This window comes from Rhinopithecus bieti, unplaced genomic scaffold (assembly GCF_001698545.2).
Source record: "Rhinopithecus bieti isolate Rb0 unplaced genomic scaffold, ASM169854v2 scaffold_9237, whole genome shotgun sequence".
NCBI classification, from domain to species: Eukaryota; Metazoa; Chordata; class Mammalia; order Primates; family Cercopithecidae; genus Rhinopithecus; species Rhinopithecus bieti.
The window spans coordinates 1,454,255-1,468,917 of record NW_016806263.1 but is presented as its reverse complement, the minus strand read 5'-3'; the positions used below and the strand labels follow the sequence as shown (position 1 = coordinate 1,468,917).

General features: G+C 43.2%; 1 protein-coding gene across 1 annotated transcript in view; it reads right to left on the bottom strand.

The window, feature by feature from the left end:
* The window catches only part of PROM1 (prominin 1), a 116,169-nt gene that overhangs the window by 73,897 nt on the left and 27,609 nt on the right, over positions 1 to 14,663 (bottom strand).

The following is a 14,663-nucleotide window of genomic DNA, read 5'->3' as shown; positions in this document are numbered from 1 at the left end:
AAAAAAATTATTTTAATTAAATTTCAACCTGTGAATACAGCTCTTTTTATTATCCTGTGTAAAGAAATGGTAACTATACATAAAGCTCTTTCACGCACATCCAAAGATAATGTGCAAAAAGCATTTGTGCAAGTGTTTTAAGTTGTGAGCTCAACCAGCCACAGTTTTCATGGAACACCATCTTTACTTGGAAGAAAAGTTAATGGCCAGGCGCGGTGGCTCACACCTGTAATCCTAGCACTGTGGGAGGCCAAGGACAGAGGATTGCTCGAGCCAAGGAGTTTGAGACCAGCCTGGGCAACTGGGTAACATAGTGAGACCCCACATTAGCCAAGTGTGGGGGCATGCACTTGTAGTGCGAGGCTGAGGTAGGAGGATCATTTGAGCCCAGGAGTTCGACTAAGCCACAGTTATGCCACTGCACTCCAGCTTGGGTGACTGAGTGAGACCCTGCCTCAAAAAAATAAAAAATAAATAAAACTAAATAAGAAAGACTGAGAGACAAATTGTGACTATTCAGACTTGGATATACCCAATCTCAACCCTTAATCGTGGTTCACTGCAGGCTTGAACTCCTGGGATCAAGTTATCCTCCCCTCTCCCCTCAGCCTCCTGCATAGCTAGGACTACAAGTGCAGGCCACCATGCACAGATAATTTTTTTATTTTTATTTTTTGTAGAGATGGGGTCTCACTATGTTGCCTAGGCTAGTCTTAAACCCCTGGCCTCAAACGATCCTCTCACCTTGGCCTCCCAAAGCACTGGGGTTACAGGCATGAGCCACCGTGCCTGGCCAGCATTTTCTCTAAAATGAAAGAAGTGGAGCTTGCAAGTTTAAGAAGCCACTGACGGGATGTGTTGCCAATGATAAAATTAGAACTTTCAAGCAAAAATTAGAATTTTGCAAAATGTGTATCCACCACCATGAGCTTGACAGCATTCCAGTACTCATGCCTTTCTAACGTGATCAGTAAGGATATTAAAGAATTTTGATACTATAAAATGAAATATGTCCACATTTGGGAGATGTGCAAAACTCGGTGACTGAATATTTTCCAGATGATTCATGCATCATGTCACAAAATCCTGCATGGAAAAAGATCCATTCGAAGTGGGAGACAGGGAGGTGGGAGGAGGGCAGATGATAAAAAATTACTTAATAGGTACAGAGTACGTTATTCAGGTGACGGATACTCTAAAAGCCCTGACTTCACGACAATGTGCTCTATCCACATCACAAAATTACATTTGTACCCCATAAATTTATACAAATTTAAATTTTTTTAAATAAATAAATACAGTGGAAGACAGACCAGTGGATGTTAATAGATTAAAATATAAAAAACTAATTCATGTGGTTCCAGATTCCACATTGCAAATAACCTTTACAAACTAGCACTTGTACAGTTTTAGTGTGGTATTAAAGAAAAATATCCACAATTATCTGAAGAGAATACTAAAATATGACTCTGTTTTACAACTACGTATTTCAGTGAGAGCAGACCTTCACGCTATACATCAGTCGCGCTAACACCCAGTACTTCAACAGGACCAACTCAAATACAGATATGAAAATCCAGCTGACTTGCACTAAGCCAGATGTTCAAGAGATCTGCAGAAATGCAAAAACTGATGCCACTCTTCTCATGATTTTTGCTTTTGGAAACCGTAGTTATTTTTAACAAAATTAAGTTATTTATGAAAAGGGTTTACTATCTTTCTTTTAAAATAAATTGACAAATATATGTTAAGGTGTTCTCCATTTTATCTTCAAATATGATCAATATTGATAAACAAAATCTCTTTGGGGCCCTGAATAATTTCTAAGAGTTAAAGGGGATCTGAGACCCACAGTGTGTGAGTGAGACCTTCTGGTCTGAGACAAGCAGCATATTCCCTCAACCCCCTATAACTTGGTTTAGGAGTCAACAGACAATCCAGCTTCAGCCAGTGAGAGACAGACTCAACAGACTCAAGTCTTGGCTTTTCTTGTTTTTTATTTCATAGAGATGGGATCTCATTCTGTCACCCAGGCTGGAGGGCAGTGGCGTCATCATAGCTCACTGCAGCCTCCAACTCCTGGCCTCAGCCTCCAGAGTAGCTGGAACCACAGGCGTGTACACCACACGCAGCTAAGCCTTGGCTTTTTGGGGGGAGAAATGTTCACTAACACCTCCCTTCCCCAGGCCCTTGGTGAAAAGGACGTTGGTCTGGAGTCACTGCCACAGTCTTCCAAGCACAAGGCAAGAGACAGAATTGAAGGCCCGCGTGAGAATCAGCCCTGGCAGCATCACGGGAGCTCCACTTTGAATGGATATTTTTCTGGACTGCACGTGCTGAGAAGGTGGCAGGAATGCGTACTGTAGCCTGGAAAGTATAGAAAATAAGGGCAGCCTGCTCCTGAGGGCACATGGGTTGCCCCATGACGCTGTCTGGGACGTGGTTCTGCGCCTCTCCATCCATTGCTCTGTCCGTAGCTCTGACTGCCAGCCTCTCCAGGGTGTGTGGCCTGGGAGTGAGCAGCCCTGTGAACTTCAGGATGGACTTTCTACGGCCAGCAGCCAATCTCTCTCTCTGGGTCTCTCTCTCACACCCCCGTCCCGGCCGCGCCCCCCACCCCCAGCCCGCCGGGCCGCCCAGGTGCAAGCGGGGGGGGAGTGGAGCGGCTGGGGATAGCGCTGGCAGTATGCTTAGCTTTGTGGGATTCTCTTGGACCTTCTCACTACACTTCAACAGGGCTCCATCAACAGCACATGCAGCAGGAGTTTCTCCAACAGGCTGCATGCGTATGTGTGCGATTTCTGAGTTTTGAGATGTCTGAGCCACAGAAGTAAGCTAAAATAAGAAACGTGCCTTATGCAGGACCCACATATTATAAGAGATCCATCTTCTTTATGTGAATCAAAACTCATCTTTGACTAAGATATTTCTGTTCCCAAACTGGTTTCTTTGAGTACATATGTAGATTCTGGCCCAAGCTGGGCCTAGTGAAATTCCACCCCTGTAATGTTCTCTTGTAAAATGAATAGAGAACTTAAAATCCCCTGTTGTTTGCAGTAGATTTATCAGACTTGTGCCAAGCTTAAGTGCTCTTGGAAAGATTTTGCTGATAGTATCTGTAAGTCAGCTTGCTTGGGCACTTGTGTTTACTTAGAAATGTGATTAATTAAGAGCATAAATAGTGTTAAGTGCCTCTCTGCAGAGAGACCAGAGTCCCTCTTTTGCCTTTGGTGGCCCCATCTTAAACACACATAGCTCAGGGGTCTCACACGTGGCTCTGTGCTAAGAAGGATTTAATATGTTAACCCACACATTAAAACAACACTGATCAAAGTGAAAGAGATTATTCATATTTTCTGAAAAGACACAGAACAAAATAATATTCAAGTTCAATTTAGAGACTTGCAGAAACTAGGTTTGTACATGCATCATCTTTGTAAATTAATTACTAATTAAAATGCAACTATAATTGTTCCCTTCCAGGCACAAAAGACTTTCTGGAGGCACTTCCAAATAAATTTGACAACTTGCCCCCATCTAGACCAAATTCCTGAGGGGACGGGGGAAGCAGGCAAACCAAGTAGAACTGACAAGCCCAGAAAAAACACACATCTACACAGTTCAAAAAGTGCTAAGTCTCTGGATGTGCTGGCATTACACAGGCTATGGAAGATCGAGAGGCATCTTGCCCCAAGAAAAGCGTCCAGTGCAGTGCCTGGTATGTAATATAGGGAGCACAAAGTGTCCAGTGCAGTGCCTGCTATATAATATATGGAGCACTACAGATGCTAAAAGACATGTTAGCCTCTCCCACCTCCACTCTGGGATCCCACGGCCTTCAACACTCCACTCTTCCCTGCCAGCCCTCGGCGACTGGCACAGAATGAAAGTGTCCTGTGCCATCTGTGTGTTGCCTCTTCCTCCCTGGCCCACAGCCTGACTCTATTCCCCAGCTCTTTTGCAGCTAAGAGGGACCAGGGAACTTGAGTTCTGGAGAGCAAAACACGGATGGACGTATACGCACACCACTTCCAGGCCTGGCCTCTGAAACCTCCCAAAAGACCCTGCATGTTTGCCCTCTTTATTCTTTTCTCAGTCAAATACAGAGGATCCAGTGGAGGATTCCGAAGCCCAAGCGGCTGGCAAAACCATTCGGTAGAGAGAGCCGGAGTCCCCAGACCACACCACCCAACTCACGGCAGCCTCTATGTTGGACTGAGCAGTGAACCACATTTTGTACTGAGATTTGGGCTTGTTTCTCTTAGCAAAGGATGTTACTTACCCTAATAAAACACACCTTACTGAATTAAGACCCCCAACATTTTCTAGCTACATGCCTCCTCTCCCAGTAGCCTATCCCGCCAGCTTTGACTAAACATAGAATGAGAAAAAAACAAAACAAAACTTTGGTTTCAGCAGAAAGTAAACATACACATGACATGTGCAGAGACTGAGTGAAGCTTACAAACCAGCACCCACATAAACTGAGATTTTGAAGACATCTTCACTCAAAGATATGAATTCCTGTATTCATAAAAGAGAATGCATGAAAAGGTACTTGCACTCATAAAACTCACGACCACATACAGTGGAGTATAGCTCCGATGAATCACTCTTCCTGCCTGCTTCTCATCCATGGTCTACAAAGCTTGGAGAGTCATCCCGGGCCTGAGACACATCCAATAAGCCTACCAATTGAATTGTCCTAATCTACAAAACACATGTCCATAACCAATTTAAACCACCAATTCAAACAAGCCTCTACTGCCAAAATACTTAAGGAAAATGTTCTCAGGTAACAGTATTATCCTGGGAATAGTGCATCAGATAGGGGTCAAGGTTAAGCTGGTTTAAGATCTCAGTAGCATCTCCAAGAGTTATGAGTACAAATGGCTGGTAAAATGAGTTGGGAGCACTAGCTTCCAGATCCAGGCTGCCCTTTCTGGAGGAGAATGCAGAGCCAGTTGGTAAAAATAAAAACATTTATGTGGTTTATATGTGGCCACCAGCACTTTCTCCAGGGCTCCCATTTGGAAGGGATCTTAAGTAACAAACAGAGGTAACGCTGCCTCTGAGTCTTGTCTTCCCTCATTGGGTTAGGCCTGCTGGGTGTTGTTTTTATGCTTTAGAACTTCCTGATTCCATTTTCTAATAAAAATTTGTCTTCTCTTGATGGGAAAATACCTCATGACTTTAAACAAATCCAGAAATGTCTAGTTATTTGCATAGCTTGACTCAATTTACCTTTCATCAAGGAAAACAATGTTTAAAGAGCCAATTCATTGCATGAAAATGTTTAAATTGACATTGAATCAGCATAGTAGATATAATCAGTTCTGTTAGGTTGACTGGAAAAGAAAAAGAAGGAAAACAAGCCTTAGATATTTTATTTTAACTTAAGACATACAAATATACATGCATTTGCCTCTCATCTGGTGCAAAGCCAGTCACTTCAGTTCCAAATCACAAGCTCAAGGGAGACGAGAATGACCCCATTGACTCGCGGAGTCACACTGTCTACACAGAGTGGGTACTTCAGAGACGGTACTCGGTCATCACAGACTCTGCGTCAAGATACAGGTGACCTTGCTCATTTGATTCTTCAGTGACTAGAATAGGCAGAGGGCTAGGCCTTCCTCCAATCACGCACTCCTTCCCACCCTCATTCGCAAACATTGGGAATAACTGCCTGTCTCTGTCATGGTTCCCTAGAGAGACAGAGCCAATATGAGACAGTAATATAGATATTCAGAGACTTATTCTAAGGAATTGTGGGAGCTAGCAAGTCTGAGATCTGTAGGGCAGGCTGGCAGGCTGTAAACTCAGGTAGGAGTGGATGCTATAGTCTTGGGGTAGAATTTCTTCCTCCTCAGGAAACCTCAGTTTTTGCTTTTAAGGCCTTTCAACTGATTGGATGAAGCCCACTCACTTTATCAAGGGTACTGCCTTTCTTTTTTTGAGAGAGACAGTCTCTATTGTCCAGGCTGGAGTACAATGGGGCAATCTCAGCTCACTGCAACCTCTGCCTCCTGGGTTCAAGCAATTCTCCTACCTCACCCTCCCAAATAACTGGGATTACAGGTACATGCCACATACCACAGCTGGCTAATTTTTGTATTTTCAATAGGGATGGGATTTCCCCATGTTAGCCATGCTGGTCTAGAACTCCTGACTTCAAGTGATCTGCCTGTCTTGGCCTCCCAAAGTGCTGAGATTACAGGTATGAGCCACCATGCCCGGCCGGTACTTACAGTGTTCAGCTGATACTGCCTTTCATGTAAAGGTATCAATTCGTTTCATCACAATTAGTTTCATTACAATTAGTTTCGTTAAACTAGTTGTAGATGTTAACAACAGCTATAAAATACTTTTAGCAGCAACACTAGATGAATGTTTGTTTACGTCATCATCTACTATAGCCTGGCCTAATTCTACCCCAGTCAGCTATTGCTCCTGCTGGATGGTTATATCTCATAGGTGCAGGAGCAGAATATCTCTGAGCAGCTCTGTTTCAGAGCAGGTAGAGGAACCATCATTAATGACAACTGTCGACAACCTAAGCCCCCTACCAAGCAAAGGGCAGCAATCAGGGCCCAGTGAGCACAAGGGCAAGAGGCCACACATAGTCTCTGAGGACAAGGATCTTGAATGAAGACCCTTAACCACTCCCACAAAAAAAAGTTGATTTATATTTGGTGTGCACTCAATTCAAAGGCCCGAATTCAAATACGTGCCTTTTGAAAAGATTTCCACGGAAAATACTAGAGCTAAAAAAGTTTGTCACTTGAAGAGTTAAGTGTGGCTTCTCTGAAAAATATATTTATCAACTCTACCTTCCAGCACCCCCATTTGGTTAAATGTGCTCATTATTCATAATGAAATGAACACAATCTGTCCACTCCTCAGCTCACATTTTCCTGTAGCTGGTGTGGGTGAAACTGAGACCAAAGAAGGGATTCTGGGGGGACCCAAACAGCACGATGGCCTCGGGTCCTGGAGTTCCCCAAACTTCCTGACTGAGCCTATGTCCTTATGCTGTGGCTGAGCTGCGCCTGTCTGAATTTAGTACCTGAGTGATATGCATTGAAAAACCATTTTCTGCTCCAACAGGGCTGTACTTTTCAGTTTCTCAGAGCACTTGCCTTTAAATCCTTCAAATCCTCACATCCACATGACTAAACTATTCAGTTTGGTTTTTGATAAAAGGATTGAAGTTTCAGACTTTTAGAAGCCAAGCTGTATTTATTAGACGTATCAAATGTATCCCCGCTGCCTCCATGTATATAACAAACTACAGGAAGAGCTCCCTTTCCTTTATTTTATTTTATTATTTTATTTATTTTATTTTTTGAGACGGAGTCCGGCTCTGTCGCCCAGGCTGGAGTGCAGTGGAGCGACCTCGGCTCTCTGCAAGCTCCGCCTCCCGGGTTCTCGCCATTCTCCTGCCTCAGCCTCCTGAGTAGCTGGGACTACAGGTGCCCGTCACCCAAGTTGAACACCTTTGGGGTGTTTTTTTCCTATATCAGTTCCTCTCCTTTCGCTGACCGGAGTGGCTTCTCCCTGCAGAACTGACACACGTTGGCTTTTACTAGAATGAATGGTGGCACGAACTCACTCTGCGAGTCAGGAGCTCAGAAAACATGCTGCCCAGGAAGCTATTTCTGTGAAAACATCTGGACCAGTCTGGCCCGTTTAGCCTCCTGGCAGCCATGTGCTCACAGCCACGTGTGGCCTGTGATTTTACTTTACCTGGATGTAGCATGTGGTACAGCCCAGCCTGTCACTGGGAAGATTATCATTTCCAGTTCCTTTAGAGGAAGCGAATACTCAGGTTGCACAGGGTGAAGGGACGCTCCTGAGGTCTCCTGGAGCCTGGAATGCCGGCCATTGCGGTGCAGTCACCCTGATGATGGGGCGGCTGGGCTGGGGCTCTCCCACAGTGTGATGGGCCATGGGCCGGGGCCCCGTGCTGCCACCCCTGGCGAATCCACGGGGAGGTGGGGGGAGGGCGGGGGAAGGACCACTGCCAAACTATTTGTGGATTCCGACGGCATTTCTTTCCCTCAGACATTCCTGGAAAGCATAATTCCATTTACAGCCTTTGTCCCTGCTGTTCCTGGGGGACGGTTTACTGGGAGGACCTTGGAAAGGAAGTTTATTTGAATCACATTTTTTGGTCTGTATGGAGGTCCACGTGAGATCACAAACACTGCTGTGAGAATGTGAATCAGCCAAACCCTATTTTGTTCTACGTGAAAAAAGGCTCAGCTGTCGACAATGACTCCCCCAGGACAGGCAGTATGACTAGAAGCAGCGTGAAGGGGAAATTGTTTTCCTTATATATAGTTTGAGCTCACATAAATTTGTTTTAATTAAATTAAATGTTTAAAATAATTCTATTAATCTAGTACTCTATCTCCCTCTTCCCGCATCCACAGATAAGAAATACACACTTCTTGACAAAACAAAGTTAAAAATGCTGGTTCCTGTAAATCAGATCTCACCATATTCTTATGTAGGATATGTGACCTAGAACCATTTTTACAGTATTTCAGCACATATTTGTCATGAGAAACTTACCAACTACCACTCATGATTGTACTGAATAAGAGGGCTCTGATCTCCTTAAATTTATATATATATATATAAAGATATGTATATATAGTTTATTATTGTATTTAATATGACATGAACAAGATGAATTTTTTTCTTGTAAATTGATGTGGATGGTCAGCCACTGCAGGCTTCATCTTCAACACTGTCTCACTCCTTCTTAAAATGAGTTACCCATTTGCAAACTGTGATTTCTTTAAGACATTGTCCCCATATACTATGTGTAAAGCATCCATTATTTCACTATTCTTCCACCCAAGCTTCACCATAAATTTGATGTTTGAGCTGGGCATGGTGGTTCACACCTGTAATCCCAGAACTTTGGGAGGCCAAGGTGGGCAGTCATGAGGTCAGGAGTTCGAAACTAGCCTGGCCAACATGGTTAAACCCCATCTCTACTAAAAATACAAAAATTAGCTGGGTACGGTGGTGGGCACCTGTAATCCCAGCTACTCAGGAGGCTGAGGCAGGGGAATCCCTTAAACCCAGGAGGCAGAAGTTGCAGTGAGCCGAGATAATGCCACTGCACTCCAACCTGGGTGACAGAGCAAGACTCCATCTCAAAATAAAAAATAACAACAATAACAAAAAAAAATGGATGTTTGTTCTTGCTTCAGTTTTAGAATTCATGTTGCACTGATACAGGGTGTTTGTTTGGTTTTTGTTTTTTTTGAAACAGGATCTCACTCTGTTGCCCGTTCTGGAGTGCAGTGGCACGATCATGGCTCACTGCAGATTCGATCTCCTGGGCTCAGGTGATTCTCCTGCCTCTGCCTCCTGAGTAGCTGGGGCTACAGTCACATGCCACCAGACCTGGCTAATTTTTGTATTTTTTGTAGAGACGAGGTTTCATCATGTTGCCCAGGGTGGTCTCAAACTCCTGGGCTCAAGTGATCTCCCTACCTTGGCCTCCCAAAGTGCTGAGATTATAGGTGTGAGCCACCGTGCCCAGCCTAATCCAGGCTATTTTAAAATTGGTGTCTTGTCCTTCTTAGTGAGTCAAACTAGTACCTATTCAGATATCTTAGAAGAAATTAATATAAGTTTATTTTGATGCAAAAAACTTTGAAATCCATGCGCAGTTTTTTTCATATACATATTTTCCACGAACATTTTGAACTCCCTTCATATATTTAATGGCATGGTCAGACTATGTTCCCAAAAATGCTTAAAAGGCACAGATGCATTTCAGAGTCTGTACTGCGTTCTAAGGATACAAGGATGAAAAGATGCAATCCATGCTGTTAATAGGCTCACTGCCTACTGGGAAGACAGATCAGTAAACAAAATAAAGTAGGTGTGCTGTGTGGGGAGATGCAGGCATATAAGGCTCAGCATCAGCTGGCTACATTGGGAGAGTTATGAGGAGTAAAGACTTACTAGAGCAGGTAATATTTGAGCTGTGTCTTAAGAGTAGAAATATCCAACTATTAAGTGAAGGGAAAAAAATCCAGGGACAGGGAACTGCATGTTCAAAGTTATTCAGACATGAGACAACATGACAGGTTGAAGGAACTGCAAGTAACTGGCACTGCTTAAATAAAATGCCAGGATGGGAGATGAGGAAAGACAGGCAATTACCATAGCAGTTAGGGGCAGAGAACTCCAGCCCCGCTATTTAATGGCTTTGTGGCCTTGGGCAGGTGGCTCAGCCACTCTGTACCTTCATTTCCTCTTCTATAAACGCTATGCCATTATTATCACTAACAACCTTTTGAGTGCTGGGAAACATTAACAAATGCTCAGCTGTGAACTCTCTAACCACTCTAAATATCCATCATCCTGTGAGGTGAAGAAGGCACCTATCGTGTGCCAAGTCCTCTCTGAGCACAGAATGAGTTGACTTTACACTCCAAGATGCTGAGTGTGGGGTTTTGGCCACAGGTTGAGTGGGACATGTAAGGCCTCATCAGGATGTGCTTTGTGAGTTCAGACTGTAAAGTCCCTTCCCCTTTGTGCCCAACAGCAGAGTCATTGTGGCTGCCTGGTCAGGTGGTCAAGATCCAGACTGTCTTTGGACACGGAATGGTTTTTCTCCCAGCTGAGCAAACCGGGACCGGGTTTCTGACCCTGGTTTAATGAGCCCAGCATCTTAACAGAGTCTTCCAATTATTCTTCACAGCTGAGAGCAGAGTCACAAACTCCAAATGAGACTGGGATTTACAAGAACTCGGTGGCCCTCCAAGAAACTTCCTAGAATCCAATACAAACATGACATCTTCTTATTTGCTTTGAATCTCTCCTACATAAAGTTCTATATAATGTCAGAAAACAAAACCCCAAAAGAAAAGGAAGAGAATGAAATGCCCAAAGGCCACCTTCTTTCAATTTAAACACAAAACAAACCAACTTCTCTGTTGGATCTATATCTATGCCTGTTTATGAGCTATGGGATTGGAAACCCTGCAGCCAGTGTGGAGATGAAAAGGAACGCTTTGTGATAGCTGAGCCTGAACACTCGTGAACCCCCACTGAGAATGCCAGGCTAAATCAAACCTCCTTAGCAACTGAGGAAGCACCTAACCTTTCCTCCCTGACTGTTTCTACAACTCCACATCTCCAGCCTTACTCACTGCACTCCCACAGAATCGATAGCCCCAAGCTCTGTTCTGGCCACTCACAAAATCGCCATAAAGTCCTTGGAAAATAATGAAATAGGCAGGTTTCCCCATTCCTATAACATGGTATCAGAATGCTCCTGATACAGCAGAATGCCCCCTAATAAATGGAAAAGAAGCGACAGAACACCACCACCTTACAGCACTATAGTAAATGGTTTATTTTTTATTTTTTGAGACAGAGTCTTACTTGGTCACTCAGGCTAGACTGCAGTGGTGTGATCTCGGCTCGCTGCAGCCTCAACCTCCCTGGGCTCAGGTGATCCTCCCACCTCAGTCTCCTTCCCGAGTAGCTGGGACTACAGGTGCACAACACCAACATGCCTGGCTAATTTTTGTATTTTTTTCTAGAAACGAGGTTTTGCCATATTGCCTAGGTTGGTGTCAAACTCTTGGGCTCAAGTGATCTGCCCACTTCAGCCTCCCAAAGTGCTGGGATTGGAGGAGTGAGCCACTGGGCCTGGCAGTAAATGATTTATTAAGGCAATAATAACCTATGAATGCTAAAAGCCCTAGGCAAATGATTGTTGGGGAACGGGATAGTATATGGAAAAATCTGGAAGATACTACCTTAACCACATGGTTAATTTCACCAACAATGGGACAAATTGACATCACGAGCCTCCTACTATGACAACAGTGAGAGGACATGTCATTTATGTAGTACCACAGACAAAATATTTAATTTGAATAAAAGTTATTAAAAAATTAATGTAAATATTTGAGAAATGTAAATATGAACTGTTTAGGAGACAAAAGTGTCATAATAATGTGAAATGTTCTGCATGCCACATTTGCATGTGGTTATGTAGGAGAATGACCTGAAGTGCATGCTGAAGTATTTCACAGTGTGGCAAAATATTAACAACTGATGAATCCAGGTAGAGGATAAACAGGTATTCATCTGTACTACTCTGGCAATGTTTTTAAGGTTTGAGGTTATTCAAAATAAACGTCTGAAATGAAAAAAGTTATTGGATCTCTTTCTATTTTCTCTGCAATCACTTTCCTTTTCCAAACTCTACTTCCCAGTTAACCAGTTAACTAATTTTCCTCATTTATCAAGCTCAAAACTTTTGACTCAGTTTTGGAGAAAACCACAATGTTTAAGAGTTTCTTTCTCCCTTGTTGCGATTCTGATTCAAGGGAAGGAAAGAAACAGTAAAAAAGATAACTGAGAAAATGTGGTCACTAAACTTAATGATGATACTTAAGAGTAAAATAATCAGAATTCTTATTAACTTTGGTAATTTGGTAATGACACTATGGATAGTCAATACTCTTTAGAAATGCACGCTGTGGTGGGAGGGAAAGTGACGTGAGGTTTGGGTTTGCTTTAAATGCTTCGGCAAAGAAAAATGCAAAGAAAATACAAGGAAAAAAGATAGATAAAGCAAATACGACAAAACCAAATCATTTTTTATCTGGACCACTGGCATATGGGGATTCACTGTATTCTTTCTGGTTCTGAGTAGGTGTGGAATTTTTCATTATAAACAATTTATAAGGCCAGGAGCAGTGGCTCACGCCTGTAATCCCAGCACTTTGGGAGGTCAAGACAGGTAGGTCACTTGAGGTTAGGAGATGGAGACCAGCCTGGCCAACATGGTGAAACCCCATCTCTACTAAAAATACAAAATTAGCCGGGCATGGTGGCGAGCACCTGTAATCCCAGTTACTTGGGAGGCCAAGGTAAGAGAACTGCTTGAACCTGGGAGGTGGAGGTTGCAGTGAGCCAAATTGTGCCACTGCACTCCAGCCTGGGTGACAGAGCAAGACTCTGTCTCGAACAAAACAAAACAAAATAATTTATATAGACGTCTTACCTCCCTTGCATTCCATCATGCAGTTCAGATCTCCATCACATCTACCCTACTTTTAATGAAGTCACCCACTAATTATTCTTTTGGCCTCTCATCTCTCTTCTACTCCATTCCATTCTATACAGTGCTATCAGGTTAATCAGTCTATCTAACCCCTTTTACTCGGCCTCCATCAATTGTCTTTAAAGCTACCCACAATGTAACCCTACCCTTCCAACTGAAATCCAAGTGAAATCAGGCTTTGGAGTCAGAGTGACCAAACATATCTTGATTTGCCCAGACAGCCCTGGTTTACATCTGCTGTCCTGGCATAATCATTACCAGAGCTCTCTTTTATTCTCAAAAGGTGCTGGTTTAAATGACAAATATATGGCCACCGTAAATCAAGTGATCCTGAGTTCAAATTCCAGGTCAGAAACTTAATGCTGTGTAACTTCAGCAAATTATTTAAATACCCTGGGCCTCAATTTTTCCCATCAGTAAAATGAAGATAATAATACTCATCATTAAAAAACAATGTGTGAAAATCTTAGCAAGATGCCCAATACATATTGAGCAATTAATAGAATTGCTATAATGATGTCTCCCTTCAAAGGAGACCCCTTCAATTCAGCCAGAACCCTGACCTCCCAAAGCATGCCTTGTTCATGACCCTTCTGAGGTCTGCTGATACTATTTCCACCTATCAAAACCCTCCCTATAATGGTCAGTACTCAAGTTCCCGGGGTGGCGGGCCGGGTGTGGCGAATCATCCCTATCCTCAAAGTTAAAAAGTGAGGTCCTCAGCTGATTTCTCTCATCACTAAATCCCTGCAACTCACAACTCACTTGTGACATTTAAAGATCCACTGGCTTACCTGTTCCCTGAACTATTTATTCTATGTAAATACATTTGTCTCCTCTGCTAGAGACACTGTTCATTCCTTAAAGTAGAAAATGTTCTCTCTCCCACACAAATCCTGTAACCCCTAACCCAGTGCTGTCTACCTGCAGCAATTGCTCAGTAAAACTTGCATGCCCCAAATAAGGCATCTAAATGAGATCTAAGAACCTAGCATTCTCCTAGGCAAGACTATTTTCCTTGGAGAAACAAAATCTGGATTCATAATCATAGCACCATTCTTGAGAAATTATGCTGGTCATGGTGGCTTACGTCTATAGTTACAGCTACTCAGGAGGCTGAGGCAGGAGGATCACTTGAGGCAGGAGGATAACCTCCCAGACAAAAATTCCCCTTGTCTTCTTTCTGGCTTAGTTATCCTACCAGCTCTCATTTGGCTGCATGGTCTTAAATGAGCAGGCTTCCGCTATCTGGGCCTTCGTGTTCTCATCTACAAAATGGAAGTAGGGAATTGAATAATTATTTCTGATCGGAAGATCTCCCCTAACTCACAAATTCCCTAAAACCAAATAGCCTAATACCAATTCATGGTAAACAGCCTAGGAAAGGGTTTTCGTCTGAGGAGAGGCTGTCATGGAATCAATAATAAAAAGACTAAGACTCTGCTACACAGCTAGGCAGAGGCATTTCACAGACAAAACCCTTAGAAAAGAAACAGATGTGAAAATACTCAACCTTGACAGTAATGAGAAGTATATACTTTTAAAA